General features: G+C 35.8%; 1 pseudogene across 1 annotated transcript; it reads left to right on the top strand.

Moving 5' to 3' along the window:
* Positions 1–341: 341 nt before the first annotated feature.
* Positions 342–2,467, top strand: LOC149580198 (aldehyde oxidase GLOX pseudogene; annotated as a pseudogene). Its single transcript, XR_016353448.1, has one exon. The product of XR_016353448.1 is annotated as an aldehyde oxidase GLOX pseudogene (transcript).
* Positions 2,468–5,887: the final 3,420 nt, after the last annotated feature.

Raw genomic sequence — 5,887 nt, 5'->3', positions numbered from 1 at the left:
GCTGCTCACTAAGAAGACAATGCAATGCGCGTGGAATCTTCGTTGATGGGCAATGATTGGCGAGGCCCTCGTGCTTGGTCTACAATAGCTAAGCAGTACAAGAACAGTGACCTAAGAAAACTCAACCCCGTTTCCAATTCCCAATTTTCTCAAAGACGCTTAAACAACCACTATACACAACGGTGTGGCTGTACTCCAAGCTCTGTGGAACGAATCCACATAGCTGGTTACTCTAGCTCCCTCGGCAAGTACTTGTCAACGTTAGGCATAACAAAACATATATGAAATCTGACCTTGAAATCAAATACAACGTGCGCGAATGACATTCCATCTCAATCATGCACTCCAGACTTGTTCCAAACTCCAACTTGCATGATGTAATCTGCAAAGCTGCAGCTCCTCCTTTGGGGTCCGCCGCCCCTCCTATAACTCTCCCCCTGCAATGCAATCGTCCGACATACTAAGAGCGGAGAGAGAGAAAATGGGAATATCAAGAAAATCAAGACTGATTCAAGTGTTGGTAGTAGCTGTGACCTGTTTGCATCTGGTCGTTAAAGGAGACAATTTGTACCAAGGGAAATGGCAACTCCTTCTGGAAAACGCAGGAGTTTCGGCCATGCACATGACAGTCTTACACACCAACAAAGTCCTCATCTTCGACCAGACATTCGCCGGGCCGTCACAGATCCGGAGAATCGACCCGCCATGCAACAGCCGGTCACCGCCTGCATCTCAAGACTGCTGGGCGCACTCCATCGAGTACGACATCGCCAGCAACCGAGTCCGGCCTCTGCACGTCGTGACCGACACGTGGTGCTCATCCGGTGCCTTCCTCAGCGACGGCAGGCTGGTTCAGATGGGCGGCAGTCACGACGGCGAGAACATCACGCGCTACTTCACGCCATGCTACGACTCCACATGCAACTGGGTCGAATCGGCGGCGCATCTGGTGGCGCCCAGATGGTATGCTTCCAGTCAGATCTTGCCCGACGACCGGGTCATCGTCGTCGGCGGCCGCGCTCAGTTCAATTACGAGTTCGTCCCGAAGAAAACAGCCAGCGAGGGAGTCTTCCACCTTCCGTTTCTATCTCAGACAACGGATCGAGAAGAGAATAATTTATACCCATTTCTGCATCTGTCCTCCGACGGAAATCTCTTCATCTTCGCACACAGGGACTCCATTCTTCTCGACTACAGAAGCAACAAAATTCTCAGAACGTTCCCCACGATGCCCGGCGGCGGTTCGCGGAACTACCCGAGCACGGGGTCGTCAGTCATGCTGCCACTCAGCGCCGCCAACAATTTCCAAAGGGTAGAAATCATGATCTGCGGCGGCGCGCCTAGGGGAACGTTCACAGCCGCGCAGGCGAAGAATTTTTGGGCCGTCTTCCAGACATGCGGGAGAATGGAAATAACGGCGACAAATCCCGTCTGGAAAATGGAGAACATGCCCGGCCGGAGGATTCTGAGCGACATGTTAATTCTTCCTACGGGGGATATTATTATCATCAGTGGCGCACGTTTGGGAAGCGCTGGTTATCAGTCCGCCAGAGAGCCCGTTTTGAGCCCGTTTCTCTACAGACCGGCGGGGCCCGTTGGACGCCGTTTCACGGTCCTCGCGCCGTCAGGAATTCCTCGAATGTATCATTCTTCGGCGAGTGTTCTTCCGGACGGGAGAGTTCTGGTCGCCGGAAGCAACCCCAACTATGGCTACTATTTTTCCGGCGTGCCGTTCAACACAGAGCTGCGAATGGAGGCATACGTTCCTTATTATCTCGACCCACGTTATAATTCAAGGAGACCGATCGTACATTCTATTTCTGAGAGGACGATCAGATTTGGATCCAAATTCACAGTTGGGTTCTCCGTCACGGGAAGAAATAGATCCACCGCCGCCTTGCGCTTCCACGCCTACGCGCCGCCGTTTACTACGCACTCGTTCTCCATGAATCAGCGAATGCTGTCGCTAGAAGCCGCCATTTCCCACTCCCCCGGATCCTCCTATTCGGCCTCTTTGGGGGCGCCGCCAAGTGCCAAGGTGGCGCCGCCGGGGTACTATTTGCTTAGCGTCGTCAGCGGCGACGCTCCCAGCAAGGCCGAGTGGATTCGCTTCGTCTATTGATGGCCCATCTGGTATTTTCTGAATTAAGATTTAAACTCATTTAATTTCAAACATGTTTGAATAAGTGCAACATGTAGGAGTTCGCTCCAATTCAATAATGGTTCTCGTCCGACATTTCGGAAGAGAACAGATCGTAGTCATTACCGACATAAATTAGTCAGTTTCCTGACTGACTAGTACTCAAAAGACTGTCACCGGGTTATCTTGAATTGTTGTCAAAAGATTGTGTATCTTGGTCTATTTTATTTCATAGAGGAGTCTTGGAATCAGAAACTTTTCACTCCGCATAAATGTAATTATATATTATAACTATTTTAAAAAGTGTCTGAAAGCCTCTTTTTTTAATGAGTGGTGATGTTGGTATAATGCGTTGAGTCATTAGATCTGGAGTTTTTATATGATTGGTGATGTAATGTGTTCAGTCTTTAGATCTGGATAATGAACTAGTGAAGCGAAAAATAAAAGAACTTATATTCACTTTAAAAAGTTGATCTTAATGATCCAACAGAAATTTGAATTTCCAATAATTAGTCCTGGATTTAAATAGGAAAAGGAACTGGTGTCGGCAAACCTGGCTTCCAGCACTTACATATTGTAAATGGTATGTTAAATTGTAAGTATTGTTATTTTTTTGGTTGTTTCTGTAAGTGAGCTAACTGATTAAAGCTAAGATTTTAGCTTCTGGATATCATAGATAATGTAGAAGACAAAGTGGTTATTACAAAATGTCTCAATAATAGGCAAAAATGAGTCAATTATCACCAAAGAAAACTTAAAAAATGATCAGCTATTAATCTTTTCCTGCATATCCCATGATTTAATCTTTTATCCTAGTGAAATAGGCGTATGTAAATTCTTAAAATTTTGAATTCTTTGTTTGGGTGAACCAAATCAGATTTGCGAATAGAAATATAATAGGAACACATATTCTAATTTTGGCCTAAAATTGAAAATTTGCAATTCCACCTAAATAAGTGAAATTGGAATAACTATTCCAATTCCAATTTTATTGATTTTAGAAAACATAAAATTTTAGACTATAAGGCAGCCAAACTGACTCTAAGAATTTGAATTACTTTTCAATATAAGAGATTTTGTCCACCATATCTACAATTCGTAAAACCAGCAATGAACAGTAGCAACTGTGCAGCCACGAAAACAGACTATTCTAAAAGAGCATTATTAGACTTCGTTTTATTTTTGTATCCTTTGATATGTTGTCTATTTTCCTAGCTGCATAGCTACTACCTGTACCAAATTTATTTATTTTAGAAAACATAATTTTTAGACTATCCTACAACCAAACAGACCTTAAATTTTGAATTACTTTTGAATATAACAAATTTTGTCCACCATATCTACAATTCTTAACACCAGCAACGAAAAGTAGCAACTGTGCAGCAACGAAGATAGACTATTCTAAAAAAGCATTATTAGACTTCGTTTTATTTTTGAAAGTGCCCCTTGATATGTTGTCTATTTTCCCAGCTGCCACTACCACCAAAATGTAAACTTCTTTAGTGTATTTCAAAGCACGGAAGTTTCTTTTATTTTCTTTCAAGCACTCACAGAGAAATGAAGAAAACCAACTTTGAATTGAATGCAGTACTGTGGGAGACTTGGAATATGAAAAGTTAAACCCACGCATGGTCTACGGACTCGCGATAATGTGTGTTGCAGGCACAGATAATCATTCCTACCAATATTTCTGTGAGAAAACTTTCGTAAGGCAATGTTCCAATTCATCTTCACCATTAAAAATGCGTCCGGACAAACTCTATAGTGAACCTTGAAAGATTTTACAACTTGTACTATGCTATAGAACTTTGAATAAGTTTTTAAAGAAAAGTAAATTAAAGATGGGAAACCATGGAGGACAGCAAGGATCTGTCTGGTGGAACGAATAAAAGTTCTAGTGGAAAAGTTTGTTGTTTAATTTAGTTAACAATAAGCTAAGAACGTCATAATAGGCCTTATTATTTAACTTTAAAATATATTAAAAATCACTGACCTCTAATATGGTTAGCCCGATATAAATCGCAATAATTGTGAAACTAGAATACAGAATTTAGTTATCATTTTCACAGCTATTGCAAACGGTAATTATTATTATTAGTTCAGGGAAGACTTATGTTTTGGCCTCATTTTCTATAATTTGTTTGAGAGTGTTATAAAAGTATTAACTTATATTTGTAATGTTTTATAATTTATAATTTATATTTTGTATGTTGTAAAGATTATTTTTTGTTTCTTATTGACTGGTGATATTTTTGCTAGTGATTTTTTGATGTTTTCTTTTCAAAAATTCAAAAAATTCCTACATGACACTATATATATATATATATATATATATACAAAGTGTAATGTGTATGAAATTTTACTTTTTTTTAAAATCTCGACTTTAATATTTATACAATTTAACATACAAATATATTGACATGTCTATATATTATAAAACATAATAAAATTATAGTGTAGAAAATGAACATTTTATTTACTTATAAATTATTTATTTAAAATATATCTAAACATTAATATTTTTATATATAATAATTATGTAAAATTTATTCATATTAAAATCCAAACATATATACACTGAACATTTATCAAAGTTATAATAATATTTTTTATTCCAATCTTAATTTATAATTACATTAGACGGACTCTAGTTGTATCACAACTCTTGTTATTATTAGTTTCTGTTATGGGAAAGATACTATTGCATCCATTAGATGCAATAGTAACTTTTAAATAGCCAATCAAAGTCAAGAACTTTTAAAACATATGTCTATAAACTATAGTTTTAAATTTTCTATCTAGTTAAATGATTTAAACAAAATAATTTATCTCTTCTTTAATTGGCTTAGAGCAATGATAGTAAGGAGTAAAATTAATTTTCTTCATAAAGAATTAAGATATTTTGTAAACTTTACTTTTAATGCATTAATTATAGCTTATGTCATCTTTTTTAGAAATCTTCTTTTACCGTGGAAAATCATTTTCAAAACTATTTTAAACATAAAGGTCAAATAGTAATTATATCAATGACATAACATGTTGACTATTTTCTTTATATAAGAAATAAAACTTAAATCTTAATATTTTTCAATATAGTTTTATTTTATTTTTACTATTTTATATTATTATGTTCAATTTTCTATTTTACTTTTTTCAATTATTGATTGTAAAATAGAATATTTATATAAATATTTAATGATAATAATTTAATATAAATATATTAGATTTTAGTTTATTTATAATTATTTATTTATAAAGGTTTATTTAAAAATATCATTAAAACTTTAGGAATCAAGCTTTTGCATTCTAAAAAAACAAAGAAATTAAAATAAAAATCTAGCAATTTTTTACATTTGAAATTATATTTGTAAATTTTAAACAATATAAAGACCAACAATTCAAATATTTTGTTATAAAAATAGAATGATTATATAAAAATTCTTTCAAATGTCTTTTGTCTTTTATATTTATTAATTTGGAATACTCTACTTAAATATTGAATTTTATATAAATTTTTAACCTTCTCTCTTCCTCTCTTCCTCTATCTACATCCCTATTTTTATACTCTATAAGCTATCCACAAGGAACTTGTAAATAAATAATCTCTTTATTTTTAATAATAAATAGTAAATGATTTGATAATATATTTATTAACTTTCTAAATTATTTTCTTTTTTATAGTTATATTGTAAGGGTACACAAAATAGAAGGCTTACATTTTTTCTATTTTAGCATTCTATGCAGTCA

The sequence above is a fragment of the Cupressus sempervirens genome, chromosome 1 (assembly GCF_028749045.1).
Source record: "Cupressus sempervirens isolate cs-2001-9-10 chromosome 1, ASM2874904v1, whole genome shotgun sequence".
Lineage (NCBI taxonomy): Eukaryota > Viridiplantae > Streptophyta > Pinopsida > Cupressales > Cupressaceae > Cupressus > Cupressus sempervirens.
Note: the sequence above shows the minus strand (reverse complement) of the source record. Positions and strands in the feature narration are given on the sequence as shown.